This window comes from Struthio camelus, chromosome 3 (assembly GCF_040807025.1).
Source record: "Struthio camelus isolate bStrCam1 chromosome 3, bStrCam1.hap1, whole genome shotgun sequence".
Classification (NCBI taxonomy): Eukaryota; Metazoa; Chordata; class Aves; order Struthioniformes; family Struthionidae; genus Struthio; species Struthio camelus.
In genome coordinates, this window is record NC_090944.1 from 24,167,646 (window position 1) to 24,194,376 (window position 26,731).

A 26,731-nucleotide genomic window follows, 5' to 3' on the forward strand; every position below is an offset into this window, starting at 1 on the left:
GGCAGTAAAGGGAGTTTGTGATGGTTAAGTTCTGAGAAGATTATTGATTTATTGAATGAAGGTCAAAACTACTCAGCAAAAAGGCAGGAAATCTTAGCACAAAGAAGCTCAATCTGGAAAAGAGGAACCTTAACTTTGAGCAGGAAAAAACAGTGCACACAAGTGTAAATGAAACATTTAGAAAAGCTAAATAAGGAAGGTCAAGGCTTTCCATGACACAAATAGGTTGGTATAGCATAGCAATAAGCAAACACATCTCAACAGGCGTGACTGGCAGCATTAGCCCTTGTTTGATGGATGATGGGCAAAAATAGAATGACATATGATGAATTTGCTCAAGCACGAAAGCAGCCAGAAGCTCTTTGGCTAAATCTATTTAAAAAAATGAAATGGGCCAAGGCCTAGCCTCTACCACTTGGGCTGCCTGGCATGGCCTTACCACAGCCTCCTATTTAAGCTCTCTTAGCTTCCAAACCACAATGGCCGCATCCAAACTGCCTATTGGGAATGGCCTCTCACCCATGCAAGCTCCTAAGCTGTGCCTAAAAGTGTTTCAGAAGGTGCTAGCTGGCCTGGGTCTAAACTACAGCACAAATCACGTTGATGATTCTGATTAGTTATTAGTATAGACAAACAGGACAAAGAAATGCAATGTAGCCTACACTGTCTGACAGTGGGACGGAAGGAAAGCATGCTTCTCCTCTGCATAATTCACAACATTTTCATTGCTGCCCAGTGTGATTGTATGGTTTATAAGCCAGGAGGATGGATCCAAGAAGACTGTCTCTCAGGAGTCAGCCAGGGGAGCTACTGTAAGTGATCAGCGCGTTCCGTAAACAGCCAGTGCTTAAAAACGGTAGAAGTTGCAGACGCCTAAACTCTCATTGCCTTCTTTCTCCCACCCACCGGATCTTAGTTATTCAGGCTGCTACTTTTGCAAAGTGAAGGTTTAGGATAGCCATAGAAAGGTAGTGTGGAAAGATAGATTGAGTTTAAGTAAGAGGACATAATCCATTGCAGGGTTTTGCCATGTGTCTCTCCACTTTTATCCTCTCTGTTCTCCAAAAGAAAAGAGACAGATAGTGTTAAATCCTCTGTGACTGCTCCCCCTTAAGATGCAAGCTTGAGGCTCTTGCTGTCTCCCTGCAATAGGCAGACTTCTGCTCCACCCTACCCTACCTTCCTCTTGGCAGTCTGATTATGCGTGTGGCTTACCTGGCCATAAATGTGTCTGTCTGTGTATATGCAATCATTCATCTGTTTGTGTGCATTCATGCAAAGACAACGCAGAAACCAGTGCTGGCAAACATAGCCCCTGGTGGCTTTAGAGAAAAGCTGTGTGCGTTTGTTTGTTTGTTTTTCATTATGAAAACAAAGTTGCACCAGTGAGGCTGAAATGAGTATGGAGCAGTTTAAGTGAAGATGCCTGGTGCAAGACAAGAAGGAGCAAAGCTCTAGAGGAAATTTTCTTTTTACTACTATTTAGCAGAAATAGCAAAGATTCATTACAGTGCTGCTTTATTGAAAGCAAAGTGCTTCAGAGGAACATAAGACATGCCTTGATTGTTAGACCTGAGAGCAGTCAAGCCAGAACTGAATGTTCAGGTAAAGAGTTTAGGGACCACAGAGCATAGAAAGGACCTCTCAGAGTTACAAACGGTCAGTGGTTTAGGGACTCTATTTTCTGGAGGCTGAGATAAGAGAACGGGTAGACCTGTCCTCCGTGAAATTGTCTCAGCCATTTAGAAATCACAGATTTTAAACCACCACTTGGAACCATGCTTTGAGCCCCACAGAATCCTGTGACTTCCACAGTGCAAATAGTGACTGTGCGATAGCATACTTTTGTTTGTGCTGAACCTGCTACATAATGATTTTTTCAGGTGGCCTTTATTTCTTACCTTTTGAGAAATGCTCAATACTTGATCTCAGTCCATTTCTGCCACGAAACCATCCTTTCACTCCTGCTCAGTCCTGCTGTTTTCCAAACAAAAGAGTTCTGTACTATTTAATTAATATTGCTGTGCACTACTTCTGGGAAGCCATTCCATACCTGTGATCATCTTTGTCATGTTCCTGTGAATGTTTCCTAATCCTATCAAAACTTTTCACAGTGGAGTGACTAGAGCTGCGTGCACATCAAACACTGCATTAACATTTTCAGAGAACTATCTGCAGCAACTCCAGGATGTGTTTTCTATGCAGTAATAGCTACTATAGAGACTCACACTGCGTATGTATAGTTAGGACTGATTTTTCCGTGAGTACCACTTTCCATTAGTTGGCCCTGAATTTCACTAGCCAAGCTATTATCCAGTCTCTCGGCACTGTGAGGTTCTCTGGCATTTCTTCAGCAGCAGCTTTAGTTTGACTAGCCTTGCTAATTTTGGCTCATCTGCAGACTTTATCACTTCACTGTTCAAAATTCCTTATTCAGATTATCTTGGGTTTGGTGACTTTTCAGTAAATTTCAGTCCAGTGCCTGAGAAGAACCTGTGTGGGACCTCCTGAGTTTGGACCAAGGCTGGGGATGGTGGAAACTCCAGGGCCCCTGGTGCTGGCAGGAGCCTGTTCTGCGGCCAGAGCTGCCACAGTTGCCTGAGGGAAGTTGTCCTTGTCAGTGCGAGGCTCGATATAGTGAGCACCACAGCATCATCAATTTTACATCGCAACTTAAAGTTTCTCATTTCTAGTTCACTGAACATGAGAGAAAACAAAACTTTCTGCTGTAAAATTGAGACCGTGGTTAGTTCAACTCCGTTTCGCTGCTTTAACTAGGAGGAACGTATGCTTAGGCCTCTCAGGTTTCCTCTCTCCCAGCAAGTGAATGGCACACATTAGCTGTGTAGCAGGTTACCTGATAGCAGAGAGGCTGCAAGTGTTAAGCTGCATGTTGGGGTCCTCCTTTTAGCAAAGCTATGTGGAGGATGAGATAGTACACTCTTTATCTATGGCAGCCTCTAGTATTCCTGCCATGGCTTCATGCCTGATGCAACTGCCTGGCAGGAGACAGATCAAGCTGATGACATGCATCTAACGGGTGAGGACAGGGCAGAAGAGGTCATGGCACTGCTCTGCTAAAGAGTGAAATAGGAGCCTGGAAAAGCAGGGGGTGGGTCAGAAGCCATGCGTGTCTCCCTGCGTGTTCCTCTAGCTCTAGATGTACTTTCCAGATGTGGTTGTTGTGCTGTCCAAAGCTGGGCTTGCTTTTTCACCTATTGGGTTTTTCTTGTGCTCGTGTGTGGACAGCAGTACTGGAAAGGTACGGAAAAGAGCAACAAGGCTGAATGGCTGAATAAACTGGAAAGAGCGATGTCTGAAGGAAGATGACAGAAGCGTACAAAATCATGAGTGACAGGAAGAAAGCACAAAGGTGATCACTGTGTCTTCCGGTAAAAGAGCTGAGGCCCAAAAAATGAAACTACCAGAAGGCAAGATCAGAATAAAGAAAAGGAGACGGTTCTGCTTGCAGTGAGTAGATGAAGGCTTGAAATGCCACGCTGCCTGAGGTGGTAGATGCTAAGTGGGTTTATATGGGTTTATGTTCACAGAAGAAATATCTATTGATAGTTATTAAATATAAAATCACAGTCTCTTCCCCAGAATATGCCTGAAGGCTGGAAGAACATCCTGAAGCACCAGTATTACAAGCCTGCCTTCTTATATTCTTCCCTGGCATCTGCTTTTGCCAAGGAGCAAAAAGATCCTGAGATAGAGGGATTCTTGATCTGGTACAGACGGGTATGATTAGGTATGCAGGTGTGTTGCTCATGTGAAGGCAAAAGAAGTTTCTTTTGCCATTTTGGATAATTCGTTGCTACTGATCTTACCAAGTCAGTGAAACAAGGTTAAGGACTTGCAGATGACAGTTTGGGACGCCACGGCACAAATGACACCTCCCCTCTGCTGATCTTGGCCCAAAATGGCTGCTGACTTTCCCAAGTGTAGCGTAGACCAAGAGAAGAGAAATAACATTTCTATCTGACGGAAAGAAATTGCCCTGTTGGCAGAAGAACCAGTAAAGTTGGTCGAAGGTCCCCAGACATGTTTGGATGGTTCTGGATGTTGCTGTCCTTTGTCCAGTGTTCATGCTGATCTAGTTGTATAAGGTCATTCAATTTATCAAATCACTGTGTGCCATGTAATGTCAGTAGTCAGATCATAGCCTTATATTTCGAAATCAGTTTGCAAATGTGCGCACATGAGAGGTATAGCAACAGAGTTGTACATTCAGTGATGCTGAGTGTAGCAGCACTTTTTTCATAATGGGGTTTGATGTGGAGAGAAATGCTGTATGAGATGAGATTGTTTTAGGACTGCTGAGATACCTCATGTCTCTGAAAGCAATTGAGTGCAACATGCACAGAGATCAAGGTCGCCCAGAGATGTATAGGCCACCCAGGCTGTGAGCTTGGCTCAGCCATGCAGGAATCATTTCCTCAGCCTGCCAAAGCATGAACCGGGGGTTAGCATAAGCTCATGTATGTCATGGTGTTCATCTGATAACAGTGTCTGATGATTAATCACTATAATAAATTGCACGTTAATATACTTCACAGCAGCATATTGAAACAGCAATGGAGATTCCCTCCTCAGCAAAACAGTGGAGTTTTATGGCTCATAATAAAATAGGCAGAAAAAAGAAAATTTGTTTAAAATCCTGTGATGCAACATGGAAAATCCATGTGTTGTTCGTATTGTCACATCTGTCCATCCCTCTGTCCCCTCCCTGTTGCCACCTCATGTGCAGGTCTTCCTCGCTACTGCTCTGGCAACCTTGCAGGTGGAGAAATTGTTGTCATCCTTGGCAATCCCACGTTGAACACACGGAACTGAAGAGATGCATCAAACTTCCTCAGCAACCCTGGGCAGAAGGGTAGCATCTCCATGGGGAGAGCTATGTTGCGCAGCTGCTGTAGGGTGGGACTTTGACCTGATTGTGCGCAGACCATGGCAGAGCATGCTGAGCTCTCCTCAGGAGCAGTGAGGCTGCTCTGGAAGGTTTGTGCCCCACTGCCCCCCAGGAGAAATTCTAGCTCTGAAGGAATTTCTCCAGGAGACTAAAGCCATGGTTCAGTCGCTTCTGTCACTTGAGCTCTTGAGATGGCAGGTAATTCTTTGATCTGGGGTGTGCTAGGGCTGCCTGTGGGTCTGGAGGAAGACACAAATCTTTCTAGACTGTACTTATTTAATCTCTAGTTAAAATGCTGCAAGTCAGGTTGGGAGAAAGGAGAATTCCTTCCTGCAGGGGGATCTGCCCATGCCTTGATGCACAGTCACAGTGTTCTTGGACAAGCGTATTTTTGGTAAGAAGGGAGGAAAGCAGCACGGTCTAGGTCTGTGAAGAAAATGGTAAAATGGCTGGAAAATAAGAATTCCAGTATAACCATGAAGAAAGTTACGGCAATGCAAAGCTAAAGTTTATGAGAAGAGCCAGATGGAATGAATGAGCTGGTTATGCTTTGCTTCTTAGCCTGAATTTGGCCCTGAAAGTTGTGAATTCTGCAGACTCCTTGGCTCTGGGTTATTTCTGGAAGGAAGGAATCCAGATAGAAAGATAGGAAACTTAAAGCACATCTCCAAAAGCAGAGAAAATTTTAGCCATACTGGGTTGTATAGTGTCGTGCGAGGGGTGCCGGAAGAAGGAAAGCAGGCAGAAAGCAACCACGTTTCTGACAATAGCTGCTTCCACAGCACTGTGGGTTTTGTTATGTCGGGTGGAGGAAGCTCTCAGTAATTCTCATCCGACAGAGGACTCATGAGAAATGCTGTATGACACATGAAAGTAGATCTCAGAGCATACTCACTTTCTCTTACATGGAGCCACCTGACGTGGCCCTGATGTGGATGCAAAGCATTAAGGGATGCTTACAGTGTCTGAGCTAGAGGGAGAGTAAATTTCCCTGGGAGGTGTCAAAGGTTGCTGATGGTGGTAATTTCTGAAACTGCTCCCGCAACATTTCCTTGAGGTGTCTGCAGGTGCCCTCAGTCCTGGATGTCAGGGCCCCACGGGTCCCCCCAGCCATCCCGTCCCTGCTCCCCCAGGTCTTCCCCCCAGCTCTGGCCCCATCTCTGCCCAGTCTGAGGCCATCGGTCGCTGCCCTGCAGTGCTGCGGTTTCCTGCCCCGGCTATGGCCCTGCCCCTGCCCAGCTACGGGACCCCTGGCCCTCACCCCAGCCCTGGCCCTGGCCCTGGCCCTGGCCAGCCATGGGACCCCTGACACCAGCCCTGGACTTGACCTGCGGGCACCCACCCACCCCCACCTCAGCCTGTCCCCATTCCTGTCCCCGTGGCAGTGCCCAGAGACCTCCAGGGCTGGGGCTGCCCTGTCTGCCCCTGGCCCTACCGCTACCAGGTGCCCCCACTGGTGTTGTCCTTGCCCCAGGGAGCCCGCAGCCCCCAAGGCACCATGACATTGGATTGGGGCTGAAAAGAGAAACTGCATCCCCCTAACACTAGTGGGGTGAGAGTGGAATGGACAAACTCTCCTTCTGGGCCTTCCAACATTAACCTTTAATGAAGAAATTGTAATTTGCTGAGGAGATGGACACCACCAAATCCAGACTACAGATTATGGAGTGTGAACAATGTTATGACATGTGGGACGCCAAAGTACTGCAAGGAAATACAAGTCATCCTGGTAATTTTGTTGCTCTATTATGAATTTAAAGAGAAGTTCTCAAGGCTAGGTTGGTGTTTTGTTTAATGACACTAAGATGGAGATTTCTTAAGTCATTGTGAAAGACTTATAAAAAGGATACATGAAAGTCATGTGAGGGGAGGAAAGGCCTCAGGTATTTTATTCTAGCCCTGAAAGAACAGCAAATTAAACTGTTGAGGAAAGTTGCATATTGTCAAAAACACAGACCACTCCAATGAAAGGCCCAAGTTAGAGACACAAGAAGAGGTGGTCCCTGAAGCAAGGTAATCATAGACTTTATCCTTTGACTGAAAAGGTTATGCACTTAACCCGGAGATCTTGTGTATCAAATCCATTTTTGCTAGGTAGTATCTGCTGTTCAAGCACGTTGCTGTGAAATACAGGCTTTGACATGTAACCCCACAGCACAACTATCCTGTCGAACAAGCTGGTGGAAAATCTATCAAACTCATAGGAAACAGCTGCAGCAAGACAAGGAGAAGTGATCGGAAGGCAGACAAACGGAGAATAAATGTGAGAATGCGTAAGAATTAGGAAATGGAAGTTGTCATTCTGGTGAGAAAAGCAAATACGCTGGTTATTAGCTAAACTTTGTCTGAAACGTACTTGATCGTGTAGTGAAAAGGGTTGGAGAAGTACTAAGAAAATAGAAACTAACTTCTAGAAACAGAGGATATATTTTAGAGAGTTATATATTAAGAAATCCAATGTAGGGCTGGGAATTTAAGTCAGGGATAGTTGATCTCAGACGGACGAGTGTAAGAAGCTGCTCTCTGAACATTTATTTCTCACTTGTGATTAGTTGCAATGAGTAGCAATGAGTGTTTTACCTTCATAGTAGAAAACTTGTTGCTCTAAGTGGAAGAACTTATTTCATTTGTCACCCATTGATGTTTTGTGGAACAAAAACTGGAAATGAGTGCCTGGCTTGCCCGAAGCCAAGAACAGGGTCACTGCACGGAGAGCTGAGACAAAAGAAGCTCTAGGAGAGCTGGGGTCCGTGAGACTGCCACTTCGCTGTGGGAATGATGTTGCATTTTTGGTTCGTACAAACAATTGCCACAAGCAGCCGTGGGGGTCCTTGGATGGGTGAGGCTATCCCAGAGGACATATGAGGAATAGGCAGCATCTTCTCCAAACCCAGAACAGAGAGCCCTGAGCTGGCTGCTTTGCCCAAGAAAGCCTCAGACAAGCACCAACTACAGCAGGCTGAGACAGATGAGCCTGAGGGCTTGGCACAGCCAGAACTAGTGGACTTCTGCTGCTTTGTAACAGTGCTGCTATGTCTCACTGGAGACATCCCAAATAAGAGCTTGGTGTACGCACAAACTACACATGCACACACTCTCTGCTCTTTCCCTTTTGGAGGAGACTGCTGTGTGGTATATTGGTCTCTAGCAGGGGTCATCCCTTATGTAAACCACTGTGAAACAAGTTCAAGCAAAATGCTTCAAAAGATCAGATTTTTCAAAGAAGACCGTGGGATGGGTGGGGGTTTCTTTCAGAATTTGGTTACCAGAAGAAAGGAATAGGCTTTGAGCTCTTCTGGTTTAGATATTGAGTATCTCTAGGATACGGCATAATTCATTCAAGTGTTCTGCCCCTGCTTCCTCCCTGTGAAAAACAGAGACTGAATTCTTGACACTAGCAACTTTATTAAGAGTGTAGATTACTTATGCAGAAACGCAATGGCAGAGCTAACTATGATTTTGGAATGGTCTTTCTCCCAGTGTGAACGGCAGCTCTGAGTAACCTGTGTTTTTGAGACTTCTCTAAATCTCCGAATTCACATGGGACCAGGAAACAGCAATGTTAATATTAGAACCCACACCAGCTTAGCTGGGCAAATCTCTTAACTCCTCTTCTTCACTTTCTCCATCTGAAAATCAAGGTGTCTGTTTTACAATCACACAGTGAGGATTGATTTATTGTTTAATGTGTGTAAAGAATTAAAGAAGTGCTAAGTATTATTATTATCAAGCCAGAAGGGTGAGTCAGTGACCCATTTCCTATCTGAGCTTGCCTTGAAGGTGTTGATGATTCTGGCAGATTACAGAAATTGAATATCTGCCACAGGTTGTATTCACATAGCGATGCAAATAAAGCACTTTTTGTGGTCATTATCTTGCTTCAGGGCTTGCGATTACAGAAGACAGATGCGTAGATTAAAACTGCTGGTAGAGCTACAGCATTTCCATGGGCTGTACCTTTTAGGCTCTCTGGGAATCACAACAGTAGGTTCATGTATCTACATAAAGAGATAGATCCACAAGCAGACAGGTAGAGTGCATAGGATGTTTGGTTCAACTCCTGCCCCCACCACGAATTTCCTACACATCTTTCTCAGGTCAGTTGGGAAAAGTCTCAAAGATGTATTGTAGAAATGTCCAGATACAATCCATCTGCTAAGTCTGTTGACAGTAAGACCGGGACTGGAGTTTACCCATATGTCATTTGGGCAATACAGAATTTGTTGATGTTACAGTTCCTCGACCCGGGACACCAAATAGGGAGCTCACCAGCCCTTTATCTTTGCCGCTGAGTCACTGGATACAGTAGTAGTGCCATAGCCACCCGTATTAATTATTCGTTATGGATTATACCGAGAAGCATAATTGCTCTGAGGTCTATAATTAAATTTTGCTGAAACTGATGGGATGTTGTCTTTCTTGAAGTGTATAAACCCACAAGCTCTCCTGAACTCACCTCAAAGAGCTAACATAGCCATAGTTTGCATTAATTGCTCAGCTACTCCCTAGCCTTTTCCATCCTCTCTTGTCCTGTCACAGCTTGTCCATTCTGATGGAAGCACTTGTTGATGGCCCAATCTCGTCCTATTAAAAGCAATAGGATCTTTGCCACTGTCTTAAAAGGGAATAGGGGTCTGTCCTGAAGGCCATACTAGAGAGGGGAGTTCATCTGGATTAAGCTAGATGGTGATATTTAAAGCATAATAGCCGTTTTCCAGAATAAAAGTACCCAGACAGGGAGTTGTCTAGGGGCAGCTAAGCAGGAATGTTTAATTTAGTTTTACTGTTTGGGAATGGGGCCTCACTCAGGCTTCTCAGAAGATACTGCTTTTTTTTATTTCTAAGCCTCAGAACTGCTCGCTTGTCAAAGAAATAATGCTTCAGTATTTTGGTCAAATTTTTCCATTGTGAGTATCTAAAATGAAGTCCTGACATCATTTTCTAGGCATTTAGGTAGCTAAACAAATAGATTTGTGAAAACTCTCATTTTCTAGCAGCACCTGATACTATAGAGAAATTGCTACTTTTGAAACTCTCACTAACTGTTCACCCCCCACACCTTTCAGCAGGTGTTAAATACCTGTCAAAGGTGGCCATGGATTCCCCAGGACACCTCATAAGTGGAAGTGGATAGATCACCAAAACTCAGCACCTGCAGGTTTTGTAGAGTCTCTTCAGGTATCCTTCATGCTAGAACCTATTCATTTCATCAACATATTTGGGTTCTGTTTAGAAAGATATGAAACCAGCTGTTTCAGAGTTGATTTTTTTGTTCTGTTCCTTTTCAAGTCTACACTTAAGCTGTCAATCAAATACAAAATTCTGGGGAAACTAGAGTACCCTTAGCAATGGGATCAGCACTGACAAAATCTTATCTGATGCCATTTTCTTACACTCACCTGTTCGCCGTTTCCTTCAGCCACTCCCTTTGCCTTTTGTCCCACTCCCGGCTTGGACTGTCATTCACACTATTCCCTTTTCTTTGAACAGCCTCCCACTCCTGCCTGTCAAATGTCCACCATCCCTCATCAAAAACACCTTTATCCCAGACTAAACTCCTTCTCTGCAATCTTTCCTCAATGTCTTGAGGGCTGATTGTTGCCTCAGTGAGATGCTATCTGTCTCAATAAAATGATGCATCATCTACGCACTGAAGTCGGTAGGAGGTCAGCCAGATTGACACTTATATGACTAACTTTTGTCTTAAGTGGATCTATAATGGTCTAGCACACCCTTAGAAATGTTGCTTGATCTATACTTAATAGTCTGTAATCACAGACAGTTATTTGCCACAATGTTCCGAGATTCCTATTTGTGTCTTTGCTCTCTTATTCCTGTTAGACAAAAAGAACCACTGAATTTTAGGGGCATCTGTTTCTTGGCAGGAGTTGCAATACCTCAGAATGTTCCCAGAGTTACACAGAAGACATAAGTATGACCCCCTAAAATAATCGCTTCTGGCTCATTGGAAACTGTGAGAATCAAGACTGGCTATTTTATGCGGCTGCAATAGGCTTTCTGTCTGTGTATTATCCTTAAACATGCAAACATTTTTTAGATAGGAATGGCAAAAAGCCAGAGTACATTGATGAAATATGATGATGATGATCATCAGTGCTGAGGAGAACACCCCCAATGCCAAATTAATTTTGCCACTTTGCAAGCGCGATAAAAGCATTTTTTCTTTTTGCCATTTCTGCAAACTGGCTAGAGCACGTTCCTATTTCTAAAGGGTCTCTAGTAAAAAAATAAGTGCTTCTGCAGGATATGTATGCCAAAAGGTAATTCAGCTTACTCTATCTGTGCTATGTTGGCTTTGCCATATTACCCAGAGGAAAAGGGAAGTAAACATTTATTTTGGCTTATGTATAGCACTTGTAGAGCAGGATAATGAACAGAATGATGTCATTTTTAGTTTTCTGATCTCAGTCTGGATTTAAAGGTAAGAATCAGATAAAGAACTCTTGGGTAGCTCTGTCACTATATGCAGTGAGATGATGAAAACGAAGGAAAAGAGGAAGAAATAGAGAATTGCAATCTGAACACCATGAAGATTTCCTTAATCATGGGAACTGTTAGACTCCGGGGTGGATGAAAGACTAGTATTTAAGGTAGGCTGCTCCAGGGCTGGGTCTAAGGGTGGCAAGGGGTGGCAGTCGACTGCAGGGGAAGTGATGGCTGAAAAAACATGGTGCCACTTTGCCTGTATCAGAGTCCTCAGAAACTGGCTGGCTGCTGCCAGCAGAAGGGCATGTGCAAGCTCTTCGGCTCTCTACCCTGGATCATCCCTGTGCCTTCCTAGCCTGTAACAGGCTTCATCCATGGGGATACAGAATTCAGTTTTGCCTCTGCTGACGGAAAACTTTGAATTAGCTCCAGTCCAGACTGATGAGTGCCGAATGTACTACTACGCTGAGTAATTCAGGGCTGCCATCAGTTTCACACCTGCTTAATGCTGCTGTGAATACTGAGGACACTTCCTGAGGGACATATCAAAGGAGCCAGTGACAGACACCCTGTTATAGAACAGATTAAATCAGTAAAAGCTACTGAGCCCAGAGCACTAGCCTCAATGCTAACACCTGGGCAGAATCTAACCACCTGGACCAGAAACCAGGTGTGGATTCTGAAGGAGTCACCAATTGCAAGTACTGCAGGACACCAAGAGGAAACAGGCAGAGAGCAGGGTTTGTGGATAGGGAAGGAGAGCTTTTTGGGCCACCAGGCCCTGGAGATGTAGAGCTGCCAAGCTGTCCCCTTCTTGTTCCTTTCTACTGTGTTCAAAGAAACGATGCTTTACAAATATTTTTAGAAATTATTTAAAATTGCACCAAATACCTTACACATCAATGTCCCTTATGTTTTGAAGTCCGTGTTCTACTCCACTATTTTGCCTGACACAGCACTGGAGTGATTTGCTCCATTTCTTGAAGTCATCCTGTGGCAACCAGATGTAGTGTTTCTTAACCTTTTTCTGGCATCACATAACAGATAAACTGAACAGCAGCAGGAATCTGGCAGGTAAAGCACAAAGCACCTATATAAGGGCACGTCAAAGAATGAGTCATTGTCAAGCCTGCAAGAGACAAAAAGATTGATTACGGAAGAGTTTAGAAGTAGGTTGCGATGGTGACTCACTATCTCCCACCCTTTCTATGTTCACACACCTGCCAGCTGATTCATAACTTTCATTCTGCCTTGCTTCTCCTCCCTGTCAAGGAGATCAGCCAAATAAAGGTCAATCAATTAAATTTTCCTCTTGAAAGAAAGGGGTTCTGTGTGGGGTCATCCATCTTCTTTTGCATCCACACCAGGTGAGGCACTTTTTCTGGCCTTTAGCCTGCAGTAGAGCCTATGATTTTGGGGAAAGGAAGTGATGTGGGGCCAGCATATGGGACACTTCGTGAGAACTGAAGAATGGAGGGACAGATGATGTTTTCTTGCTGAAAGTTTGTTTTTTATCAAATGAGATTTACCATGTTCCCTATTTTCACCATTGTTCAGAGTTATGAAAGAGATTTTCAAAAGTATTTGTCTTTGGTCTAGCAGTTGCCACTGAAGCTGCTGCTGATGTTCCTGTCATTGCCCTCATACCCACATCTGGAAGCCTATGTATTCCTATCCAGTGTGATTAAAGGACTGCTCATCTGCAAAGAATCTTCTGCTCTCCCAGCTAGGATTCTCCTGAAAAGCCCATCTGTGTCTGCTAGCACCACAGGGGCCTTGGCCTATGTGGAAAATATTTAGGAAGATGGTTAATCAAAATCTGCTAGCCAAATAGTAGGAAAATGGTAAATCACTGCCAGCGAGGCCCATTTTTTCTGTCAGTACGATGCTACTGAGAAGCCAGGAGATGATAGGGTATGACGAGTCAGAGACTGTAGCATAGTGGGAAACTGGGAATCTCTACCCTTGACTGCCATTTTGCCCAGAGCATTCAGCAGGCAGACGTGCAAGGGAACAGTTTGAATTGCAGGGAGTTGCATGTTGACCAACTAAGTATCAGACAAGCAGGTCCAGACTGGAACACAGTACGGTTTTGCCAGGAGCGTGTGGGCAGAGGGCTGAAGATGAGTATTAGATCCCTAGTGAGTTTGCCAAGGTGATTTGCAAGGGCCTAGTTTTTGGCAGCCGATTTTATCAGATGGCCGCAGGAAATCATCAACCTCCCAAGAACAATGCCAAGATAGACCAGATGTGGACCTTGTTTCACTGTTGTCTGTTGAAAGGCATTGAATTCCTCTCACAGAAATGCTGCAGAAGGGAAAGATGTGGTTGGTTTTGAAAATGAGCTGGATAACTGTCTGTTCTGACTGTTTCTGAAGTCAGAAAAGATGGAGGGAATCATGAGCACACAACAAAGAGACGTAAGTAGATGTCGTTGGTTGCAACTTAATAGACAGCACAGAATGCTTCCGAAAAATCTCATCCTGTATTTTTTAATGTTTTTCAGGGCAGCTAGAACCTAGAATAGACATCATTTAAGATCAAAAGAAAAAAAAAAAGAATGTCAAATTTATTTTATTTTGCCAGGTGTAACATTTTGATCTTTCGCCTGCTTGCCTGAAGACTATCAGAAAAAAAAGTGAAATAGAATTGTCTTAGGGAAAAGCAAATACATGTCTATAATGAGAACCAGTCAAACACACAAGAGTTCTTACGTAGGATACAGCTCTAAAAATAGTGCTTTAGGGTTTCAGGAGTGTTCAGTCTCAAAAGGTCTTAGTGACTTCACCAGCCTGTTTGCTTGTATTTTCGTTTACAAATGGTGTCATCTGCTAATATCTTTACAGAACGCTTGGCTTAGCTTCCCAAGACTCACATCGGGTTCTCACTGTCAAATGCATCATTGCCAAGTAATACAAAATCTATGAGGCAGATACTGCCAGCCAGTACCCTGACTCAATACTAGGATGTTGGTGGATCCTGCAGGTATCAATGAGAAAAGGAGATGTTCCTATATCTGGGATGTAATTAGCAATTGAATTTCGAGTGACTGACATTTAATGATGGATTCCTTAATGTTTGTAGTTCTGTGTTTCTCTTCACCACTTCACTGAGTGGGGCAAGTAAGGGAAAGCCAAGGGAGAACTTCAGTTGAGCCACAAAAAAGAAAAAGTCAGATTTGCTTTTTTGCAATGTCATGCTTCCTAGGAGATTGGAAAGTGTAGCAAAGACATTAGATAAATGCAGCTGATAATGCTGCTTATGTGAAACAACAGTGCCTAAGCAGGACTGGGGTACCTCTCTGGGAAAGGTTTGCTTTTATTCTTCACTGTACAACTGTATTGTTCATTCTACAACTGCGTGATCACTTTTCCTGCAACATAATCCTCTGAAGAGGCTTTCAGCTGTATGACTACTAGAAAATAAAGAGCATAGAGTCTCTTCATTTTCCAAATGCAAGGTCTATAGGTGTTAACAGCCAGGACTTGTATATCTAACATGTGCTTGTTAACATAGGTTGACATAATAACACCCGAATAACACCCACAGATCTCCTCCTTTATAAATTCTGCACCAGGTTCTTTCTGTGGGACTCCCTCTTTACTCTCTTTTCAAATTTTAGTTTTCTAAAGTCATTTCAATGGTGGGAACAGCAGCCCTCAAGCTCTCCCCTTCTTCCCTGGGCAAAAAAGAAAAAAAAAGAGATAATCTTTCACCGGGCTATTTTTTTCATCATATGCCCCAGAAGCAATTTTATTAGTGCAACTGAAGGGATGGGTCAGGAGGAGGAGACACCTCGAGTCATTGAACAGTTCAGAAACTGGTTACTAACAGCCTGTCTAGCTACAGCCGTTAGTGGCTTGTGTTCTTTTTCTCTGTTTGTAGCCATCTCTTGCTTGCTGTACTCGGTGTAATTTTTTACCTGATGTTCATACAGTACCTAGTATAGTGCAATCCTTATCCATGATAAATCTGCCACATAATATCTGCAAGAGCTGTGAGTTTGTAACACAGCTCAGGGGAGGTATCAGCTGTTCAAGACAGGCTCATATGATGAAAAAGGTTGGGGAGTAAATGAGTCCAGAAAACGAACTTCTCGGTTACAGTTACAGGAATTTAAGCACCACAGATTAGGCCCTGGCAGAAGGTCACAGAACCACAGAATCACAGAATGGTTGAGGTGGGAAGGGACCTCTGGAGACCATCTAGTCCAACCTCCCTGCTCAAGCAGGGTCACCTAGAGCACATTGCACAGGATCGCCTCCAGGCGGGTTTTGAATATCTCCAGCGAAGGAGACTCCACTACTCCTCTCTGGGCAACCTGTGCCAGTGCCCAGTCACCCTCACAGGAAAGGATTTTTTCCTTGTTCAGGTGGAACTGCCTGTGGTTCAGTTTGTGCCCGTTGCCTCTTGTCCTGTCGCTGGGCACCATGGAGAAGAGTCTGGCCACATCCTCTTGACAGCCCCCCTTCAGATACTTATACACAACGACCAGATTCCCCCCTCAGTCTTCTCTTGCCCAGGCTGAACAGGCCCAGCTCTCACAGCCTTTCTTCATAGGAGAGATGCTTCAGTCCCTTCATCATCTTGGGAGCCCTCCGCTGGACTCTCTCCAGTAGTACCATGTCTCTCTTGTACTGGGGAGACCAGAAAGGTGCTGCTCTGTCCATTGACATCCTTCTGGGACCTGTCCATATTACTATAAACACTTTTTTTAGGGAGACTTGTGCTGTGTCGCTGCTGAGCTACAAGGGGACAGCGCTACTCTTCGGATTGACTCACGTGGTGAAGTTGCCCCTCTCAAAGACCGGGGCTAAACCTCCTCCCGTCCGGGTGACGGTCTTGGCCTGAGGGTGAGGGGTGCTGCAGTGTTCATTGGCTCTGGACACAGGAAGAAATTTAATCCTGTATTTCGATCCTTATTACTTAATATTTCATTTGTATTTAATGATGTGTTTTATTTTATATGCCGTTTTACTTTATGTCTGTTCTCCCGGGTGGATTAATCTGTCATTAATGCATTATATTTTAAAGGTCTTTCTTCTCCTCGGTTAAACAACTTAAAATGCTCAGCGAGTCACTCCTGGGCGTGTGATCTGTGCACACAGCCCGGGTGCGGCGGGCACCCAGTAGGCACCAGCAAGAGCCCCTGGGGCCAAGGGGTTTTTCGGCCCCCAGCATACCTTCCTACTCCCCGTGGCCCCATTGAGACTGTTGTGCCTCACAGGGGACAGACCTGGGGCTCAGCTGCAGGCTGCCACGAGCCGTGCTAACACCAGTGGGCTTGGGTGAGGTGAGATGAGATGAGAGCCGGGCTCAGCCAGGGCATGATGAAACTTGGAGGTCACAGGGAAGGGGAGAGGGTGGATGACTTTCCAAAACAAGTGTCTCTTGTGTTGTGCCCCAGGTTTCAGCGGTCTAGAGCATCCCTAGCTCAGCCCTCACAGCGGATGGACCCGAAACCATTACCCGGTTCACAGCACTACAGGCAGTTGCTTCAGTGGGACCTTCTTCCGCAGCCGCTGCCCAGAACATAGGGTCCCATAGCCAGCTTGCAGGCATGCACTTGCCGGCCATGCTTTGAAGATATTTTCAGGCTTTCTGTGCCTCTGAAAGCGTCCCTGTTCACAGGCAGAGAAGGCCAAAGTACTGGGGGTGGGGGGGTGTGCAGAGCAAGGCACAACAGAGGACCGAGGATCCGCTGCATGTCCAGATACTGTAAAGTGAGGATGCAGCCAAAATGGGGGGCAAACCCAGGCTCCAGAAGTGATCTTACCGTATTTAAACATATAAATAAATAAATATTAAAAAATATATTTCTAGCCTGTAGTACATAAGATAAATGAGTTATCCTTGATTGGGTCATATACAGTAGCAGAATTAAGAATAAATGGTAAGCTTTCAACTTGCTGGTTCTGTTTGCCTTTACCTGCAGCCATCCATATATGATGATAGATCATATTTATGCTTTCTTCATAAGGAATATGAAAAAAAAGTATCAATAGTCCTCTGATTTACACAATAAGGGATTTACATAATAGAAGGAGTGCATTTAATGTGCTATGAGATCAGCTTTGCCCCTGGTCTTTTCAGAGAATTACAAGGCTGGAGGAACCTCAGAAGATCACCTAGTCCATTCCCCTTTCATTGCTTCTGCCCAACAGAATGATTTGTTGGTTCTGACAACATGCACACACAAAAATCTCTTTTTGTATTCACCTAAATGACTAGGAACATGAATGAAAAGCTGACAACAGTAAATACACTTTTACGTTCACCTTAAATACATGCATGCATAGAGGAGGATGAAACCTACCATCTGCCAAGGGATAATTCATACATCTGCAAACATGAGAGTCCACAGAACTGCTGACAGGTACAGAACAAGCTCTGCAGCATGAGATCATTTCAAGACAAGCATTTCCTTTCGGTAAGTGCATAGCTCTAAATGGTGCTATTGGAGTTGGGCACAGGCCTCCAAGCGATACCACACAGAACCTGATCCTAATCTCCCCGGCACTTGAAGGGCCCTGATCCTGCACATGGTTGAACAGGAAACAGCCGTTCACCATGACAAGGTCCTGCACCAAAGAGATCGCTATCTGAAGCCCTAAATTTGCACCTGACTCTGTGTGCCTGCACAATTATCTTCCAGGGAGATCGCTGGATGTGTGAAGAGGCTTGCATAGACACCGGACCTTCCCTGCACTTTTGGCCGCAAGACCAAGGGGAATTTTAGATCTGATACAAAACAAAGGTTTCAGAGAGCAGCTGGAAGTGGGTAGAAAGGCTGCAGTGCTGACCAGCGATCAGTACTGGGCAGCCCCAGCAGAGTGCCCTTGCCATGGCTCCTCAGTGTCATTAGTTCTGATGAATTAACTCCTTTCTTCCAGGTGACTGGGCAGGAAGGTTTCAAAGCTAGATGCATTGGTAAGAAGGTGGCAGTCTACACTGACTCCAGTGGCTTTTAGGCTCTGATCCAAAGATCCCAGTTCAAACCAGCATTCAGAAATGTGCCAGAGCAATGTACCTAGGGCCTTTTGCAATTTACAGGGCTTAAAATCGAGGTTAAATTCAAACATGTGCTAAAGTGCTTTCCTGCACCAGAACTGTGGCTTTGCAACTGGTTGACCAAATATTAGGATAGGAAGGATCTTGCTGAAAGCCTGAGGTTGGGAAAGGTAGAAGGAAATGAAGATGCTGCTGAGGCTGGATTTGCTTGCAGCATATAGGAGCAGGGATGAGAGGGCTGTGGAAGGAAACAAGGTTAGGGATATATGGCATGGCAGAGCAGGGATGACACAATGTTTGAGCTAGATGCACGATAAGGTGGGGGTTGGAGAAAATCTGCTGCTTGAATGATATCCTTATGGATATTCATCAGTGGAGGTCCTTAGGATTGTGCCTGAATATCTGGCAGCAGGTATAGTGAGTAGCAACAAATACACAAATCGGCATCGTGGAATGGGATTATCCCAACATTCCCACACAGAGAAGGTCTGCGATCACTTTGTTACCAACACTTTGTTGGTACCAGCTCAGGAAATATCACTTTGTTCCTGGCAATGTTTATCACCTACAGCAGAAATTTTCTATCCTTTCTTATTTCAAAGCTGCTTTTTTCTGATATCTCTGAAGTCATCTGAACGAGGCCTCTAAGTTATAGGCAAGGATAATCACCGCCACGTCGTTGCATGGGGGCTCACCAGCAACAGCCCTCAGTTGAGATGTCTCCTTCCCTTTCCAGGGCTGCAGGAAGCAGAGGTGCCTGAGCTCCACCCTGCTGTGCAGAGGGGGCAGCCACTGCCTACTCCTTCCAAGCAGCCCTTGCGGCTTTAAAGTGGGTGTCTTCTCTTTCTTTTACCTCCTCAGCCAAGGAAAAAAAAACAGAAGGACCAAGGGCACACTGTAAATGGCACTCCACAGTCTAATCAGCACTGAGCAAGGGCTCCAGGGCCATGAAAGCTCTTGGAAGGGAACTCTTTCAAACAAGATGTATTTTTGAGACGTGGGAGCGTGGGGACATTAAATATTCCTTCTGCCTTCTGGCATATAAACCACATGCTGCAGACAAATTCCAGTTCAAACAATTACATGCTACTACCTAATTCCCCTGCTGTTCAGGCTGAACGTGAAATTCTTCGTCTCTTGCCTATCATTGTTACTACTGTTAGTATTGTACACTTGCTACTATTATTGCTCTGACTCCAGGCTCCAGGAGTTGTAGTCGTGGATCACGACATCTTTGGACTGAGCTAAGCAAAAACAGAGGCGAAACCCCTGACCTTTCTTCGAAACATAGACTGCCAGGCAAGAGATAAGAGATAGAGAAATAAGAGGAAGTGATGAAAGGGAGCTAGGCAGAATGACAGACTTTATTGCAACAGAAACAGCAGCCTAACTCTGGTAAAGCTTTTGCAGGCATATTGGCAGAGGATAATTGTATTTGAATGTAATTCAGAGAATAAGTGCAGTTCTGTATCATTTTGCAAAAGATTTTGTGACTGTATTTTGCTGCTTACTCAGGAAATATTTTGCCTGAATCATCCCTGGATCATATTTTCCTTTTTCACAGCTGTACCTCAATCACCAGCTCACAGTCCTCCTAGCTCCTGTCCACATTAGGAACCAGCAGGGCCAGATCGCAGCTCAGGCATGGTCCGCAGTTGCCGTACTATCGAGTATGCAGTTGCAGACTTGCTAGCCTGGCTGTAAACTGGGCCAGTGAACACTGCTGGACAGCCCCTGGCCATAGCTTACGACAGAGCACGGGCCGGTTGTTCTGAAGTGACAAGGCTGATGAGGCCACCCAGCTGCTGTGGGGCAAAAAGGAGAAGAGAAGAGAGCTGAGCCAGAGGGATATGGATACTGGCCATGCCAGTTGCCCTCAGGATCTGAGAATGGGTCCTGGTCTCGTTTATGAACTAATGTATATCTATCCCCATGATAACCACGACACCCAGCTCTTTGCCCTCCTCAGCTATTTCGAGTGGATGAACTCCCAGGCTAGAGCTCAAAGTCATCTTTTCAGTCATCAGCAGCATGACCTGGAATTTACATTTGGGAATTTCTTTCTATTTCCACCAATGCAATTTTCGCGGCATCTTATTCTCCCTTAATGTTCTGGTCCTTTTCTGGAGTGACAAAACCTCCCAACAGTGGATATCCCCTCATCAGCAGGTTCTGTTTCATACAGAATAGAATAGAAGTGCTGTTCTATAGTGCTTCTATTTTTGCCCCAGTTATTAATGGAAATACCACACACAAGGAGTTCGAGGAACACTCTTTGAGAATTATCACTGGCAATCTTTCTGCAGCCTAATACTTTCACACTACCCCTTATTATCTTCCAGTCAGTGAGATTCCTGACCACCTTACAATCCATATATTAATCCACAGCAAATCTTCTCAGAGAAGCAGCTCCAAATGTAAGTGAAAATCATGCAGAAATAAGGAGGCTTCTTGCATTTATAGCCAGAGTCCAATAGCACTTACATGAACTGCACTAGTATGAGATATCAGCCACTGATATCACATCAAAGCACTCTACGGGGACATAACAAAACTGAAAGACGAAACCAATTATTAGATCATTTTTAGGAACAGATAATTTTTTTTTTTTTTACAGCTTGTCTTGCACCATGATCTGGGCAGAAAAAATGAAGGGCTGCTTAGACCGGTTACCTCTTTCCCTCCAAGGAAATGTTTGTTTGTTTGTTTGAATCTTTATGGTTCACCCTGTAAACCTCTATAGTGGCACAGCTGAAAAGACTGAAAGTGGCAGTGTTGGGGTGAGACTGAGTCCTCCTGCCCTAGAGCACGATGACAGCGTTTCCTAGACTATCTTTGCAGCCAGCAACGCTGTGACATGGAGCAGCACCCTCAGACACAAACCTCCTCCCAGCAGCTGCTCATGGTGACTCTCACATGTGCCTTGGATTCTTGCAGGTTTGGGGAAGAGAGGCTACAAACGCAATTTTACCGATTGAGTTGCTAGCTAAGAAGATTCTGAAAAGAGTTTGATGCTGCTGAAGGAATGTCTTTCATGCTTCTCTGATGCCGAAGGAAGTCTTAGCAGAGTGTGGGATTTGAAAGCTGGGTTCTCCCAGGTGTTCTTTGCCGAAATGATACAAGTCTTAATTTGGAGGGCAGACATAAACACAGTTCCTTCACACACTCCCCTGCTGGGCGAGCTGACTTGGGAGACTTGAGGAGGGACAGCGCTGTAGGCTCCTTGCCGTGGTAGGGCTTCTGCGATCTGGGATAAACTAGAAATTGAAATTGATCTACAAAAGAGGAAAATAGTGCGTGTTTAGGCTGCTTTGTGACGGCAATAGGCTTTTCTCTTGTTGAACGAAGTAACAAAATGGCCATTAGCCTTCGGTTTCACCACTGTCTACAAACACTCCCACAAGCAGCCAGAGGTGAGACATAATGGATCAAATTTTTTTTTTGAATCCAAGCTGCGAACTGAGGTTGCCCTCTGGTTCTGCCTTATTTTGCCTTGCCCATGCAATGCAAACCATCCTTTGTAGAAGAACAGAAATGTTCTCATAAAGCTTGGAAAGATGCTACTTTTATCCCAGGAGAGTGAACAGGACCAGGGGATAGGTCAGGGCTTTGACACACAGTGGTCTTCCCTGTTAGCACAGTCCCTGGAGTGGTTTTGATATAGATTCAAGCATTCACCCAGATCCAGTCCAGGGGGTGGTATGGGCCAGGGATCATTAACAGAAGATCATTTAATGTAGACTTGCTATCTCAGAGACATGAGTTTTATTACCGTTGGTTGGCCTCAGGACCAAAGAACAATCCATGACCCCATTTATTTTCTAATATAGATGTTGCAGATGCTTCTGCAGAGGAAACACTTCTGTACTCCCACAGCCATCATTTTTATTTCTTTCTAGCTCCATGAGTGGAGAGGACGATAGCAGCAGTTTTAGTAACAGTTTCAGAAAGGCCAGTGCTGCAGTGCTTGTTTGGCAAACCTTTGCAAAGTTTCATTCTATAGAGCTGCGGGCTACCTCTTACAAAGTCATTCTTTTGCTGGAGATGGTCCATGTATATAAATCCAAACCTAGATTAGGTCTAGGCTAGAACTCAGCGATCAGTCCAGGGGCTAAGTCAAAGGTAAACCCCAGTTCTGGGCTTAGATCGTAGGCACTTATTTTCATGAGAGCTTTTCTTGCAAAATTTAGCCTCAAATCTCTTTCTGATACATTCGGGCAGTGAGATAGCAAGGTTCACCGACTGTTACTGAACCTGTTATCTGTATCTTGAACCTCACATGTAGTTCATCCAGTAGTTTCCCCATCTCCTGTTTCCTAAGAAGAACCTTCTGGTCTACGGTCTTAGAGAAAGAAAAAGATTTTTATTCCCTTTCGTAATGACAACATTTTGTTTTTCCTTCCCTCCAACCACAGATTTAGAGGTCATGTACAATATTAAGCCTGATTAGCTGAGTCAGTTGCAACATAAGTGTCCGAAGATCTGGTTACATTATGGTTCACTTCATAAACTAATTCCTCCTAGCAAAACTTCCTCTAAAAAAAGAGGAGTAAAGATAGCTAATAAAAGGCTGTTTAAAAAGGGAATAAAAGGGAATCATATTTTAAGTAACCATGGAGCAATAATGCTGTAACTTCTCCTGCTGCCACAGGGAGCTGGAGGGGCAGATAGTATCATCAGGCTCAGAACGGCATTGACAAACTCACGGATACTGAATGGGCAGGGTTGCAGCCCTAATGCAACAGCTGTGGATGGCTGGAAAGCACAGGGGCAGTGGGCCACAAAAATGACCACAGTTATGGACTCTTCCAAAATCGCGTCTCCTCCTGCTCTTCTCTGACGCTGACTACTGGCCAGGTGCATCCCTCATCTGATACTTCAGGCCCTTTCTTATGTCCTGCTTCCCGAGCCCCTTTTGCCAATTTGTTCTTGGTGTAAGGTCTGTCTGTAAGTGGGAAGGAGGCAGAACGCAAAGCAGTGCCCCATCCTAACTGATTCTGGAAGACCTTTACAATCCCCACTCTACTAAAAAGCAGGAAGCAGAGTATCATGCCCAGAGTCAAATGTAGGTATCCTGTATTGCTGAGCACAAATCTTATGTTCAGCTGTTGCAAGAGGGTTAGTTTACCTGCAAACGTAATAGTGATGCTATCAACACCTGCAAAGCTTGGCAAGTCCATTTGCAAATATCTGTTTCTAAAATAGCTTAACCTGGATATTTCTCTACGACCTACAAAGTTCTGTATCTGTCGAATCCAGCAGAGTTTTTGTTTCAGTAGGATTTGCAAGAGGCGTCTGCTAATCCTTTTCCTTTCCTTTTTTCCAGTAGAAAATGCAGGGGAAAAGAAGTAAGCCAAATTATCACTTTGCCAAATACCACAACTAAGCATACTCTGTCGATCATACATGTCATTATCTTTATTATGGCAGCATTTCATGTGGATTGTAAAATGTCATAGAAACGTCATTGCTCTTTCTATCCAAAGATATATAACAATAATAATAGTCTCTTATAAGCTTATTTTTTTCATCTGTGAATGTCAAAAGCTCTTTAAAAAGGTCAGCATCATTATCCTCACTTTATGGCTGGGGATGCAAAGACAAAGGCCAAGATGTTTCCTGTAGCTTTAGGCATCCAGGATCCTTCTACTGTCAGTGAAGGCACAGAGAGAGAAAGACATGTGCAAGGAGATCTGAGTCGCTTTGGGAGGAGACACATTCTCTATGTGACTTCCACGGAGGACTTCTGTCTCAGAAACCCACTGCTGTGCAGCCTCAGTCTGCTGTGCAGACACCAAAAGTTTGGGGAATGAATTAGGTGGTTTGTACCAGGTTCCTACCAGTTCCTCTTCAGCGACAGGGCCAGAAACAGAGCCCCGCCTCCTGATTCCCGCTTTAAATAACCCATTCCAAAAGAATGACAATGGATGTTTCCATTGTTAACATTGCCATCAGACTAGCATGGGTCTGTGCATAGACAAGATCTAATACTCGGTTTGTCACAGAGCAATTTTTGCCTGCCTATGCATGATGGCGTAGTACATAAGTCGCAGAACCAAATATGCATTGAATATACGCTGCTTGTCCTGGTTTCCTCAAAATTCTAGATTCTATATCTTACTTCACATGAGAAACCTGGTCTTCTGACTGCTGTTTCATGCCTGTCCAAGGCCCTCTGCTCTGTGGTGTGTTGGGTGGTTTGGAAGGTGGAAGCGGAACAGTATTGACATACTCCTCCTATCTTGGGTTCACAGTGGTCAGAGTGAACAACATGAACAAAAAGAAATTCAGCTGGCTGACAATCTGCCTTTCTTCCGGCGAAATTCCACCAGAATATGGCAAACTGTCCACTGAGATCGGCTCATCCACCTGGAGTGAAACAAAACACAAATCGTATGATAATGGTAACCAGTTTGAGCCAAGAAGGGACAAACAGCCTCTGTTTGAATCTATAGGGCGGACTCACATAGGTATAATCCTACTTAACACAGGTTGACCTTGACTACAATACCAGCATTGAGACCTCCATGTCTTCCAGCTTCACTGAATTGGAAAGATTCCCATGAACTTCACTTGATTCAGAATTATGATGAACCATGAAAACATTTGCCTTTAACCCTTTACTCAAAGAGAATATCTCAAATGCCACAAGGCCTTTGTAACAGGCTGAGATGATGGATCTGAAAGATTGCCACCTCTAAACCCTCACCTTTGTTTTTGCCTGTGGGTAGATGCTCAAGCAGGTTGTTGGCTTGCATACCTGCCCAATGTGATTTTTGAGACTTAATAGGATAGTAGGAATGCCTATGTTGTGACTGTAGACTCTGAGACGAAAGACGTTTCAGAAGCAGGAAAAGACTCTCTAACACGTGTTCCTTTCTTTTAATTGATATCCTTTAATTTGACATGGGGCAAACAGTTTGCAAATATTTCTGGCAGCCATTGTTTACTTCAGTCACCTTCCCTAGCATCATGTTTTGAGTAAAAGAATTATTATGGATTCTCATATTCACTTCAGATTTTCTAATACTCAGTTTATATCTTTCAACTTTCTGTGTTCCTTCTATACCTTCCAGTCCTTACTTGGACAAAGCTTCCACTCAAACACAATGTAACTCATTTGGTCATGAAAACTTCCTTGAATTCACCTCTGCCCTTGTGAAAATATTCCTAGTATTCCGAAGGTTTCTCTAGTTGCCCTTTGGCCATACGGAGTTGCACTCTTATTGCCAGTGATCTCATTCACAGCACAGTCCTATCCAGTGTAATGGCTTTCCCTGGATACTTGTGATATGATTTTCCCTCCTATAGCTTCATTATATTTTAATTTTCCTAGGAAACACTGTCACAAGTGTATTTTAAATACTGTGACTTCCATGTAGGAAATACTTAAAGAAACATGAGATTTATAACAGAGAAATCAAGCATTGATTTCTCATGATCAAGCATAATTAAGCACTTTAATTCTAGATACACTAATCCTAATGATGATAAAAATGTTAATGAAGGAGTCTGAATCAGTTTTGTGTTTATGTACACTGAATGGCATCTAACCCACTGAAATTCCACCAAAGTTGGGACTTAAGTAATGAAACCTGGGTTCTGGACTGTCTAACCGTGTACGGTAAAGTCACTGATCACAGCTGGCCTGAAAGCTCTCTGGGGGCCCAAGTCCAGCCTGGAGAGCTGTCCCTACTAGACCTTCATTAAAGGCCTGATCTGAGCAGAGGCTTTGAATGCAAACTGAGTTTCCAAGATACTCCTAAAAAGCCAGGGAGGGTAGTGGTGGTGTAACATCAAAATGCTCAACAGTAGCTGAGCGGACCAGGAGGGCAAAGGAGGGCATTTATGCTCTATTCAGATTGAGAGTGATCAAAGCCATGGGTACCACATTGGGGAATACCAAACCACTGACGGAAGCCAAGTTGTTGTGCAACTGTGCATGAGAGCAGGGAAACCAGGAAGGAGAAAACCTTACTGTAGCCTTGTGATTAGGGCATTTCATTTAATGGCTTGGGGGTAGGGAAACCTAGGAACCTAGCAGACTGGCCTGACCCTATACCTGACCGTACCTTGAGCAGGAGGTTGATCTAGGTGACTGTCTGAGACTCCTTCCAACCCTTGAATTATTCTGTGATCCTATAATATCTGCTCCTGAAACTGCTTTCATTCTAATGCTGATCACATTTAAAAGGCGTTATACATGCAGCCGCCGGCCTCCCCCTTCCAGCTGTCTGCTCTAGCAGTAGGCTGGAGCCAAGCTCCTGGGCTGCCTTGCAGGTCCCACAACTCCAGAACATCTTGGCTTCAGCAGGAAAGGTTAGATGCTCTCCCTGAGGACATCTGTTGTTTGGCAATCAG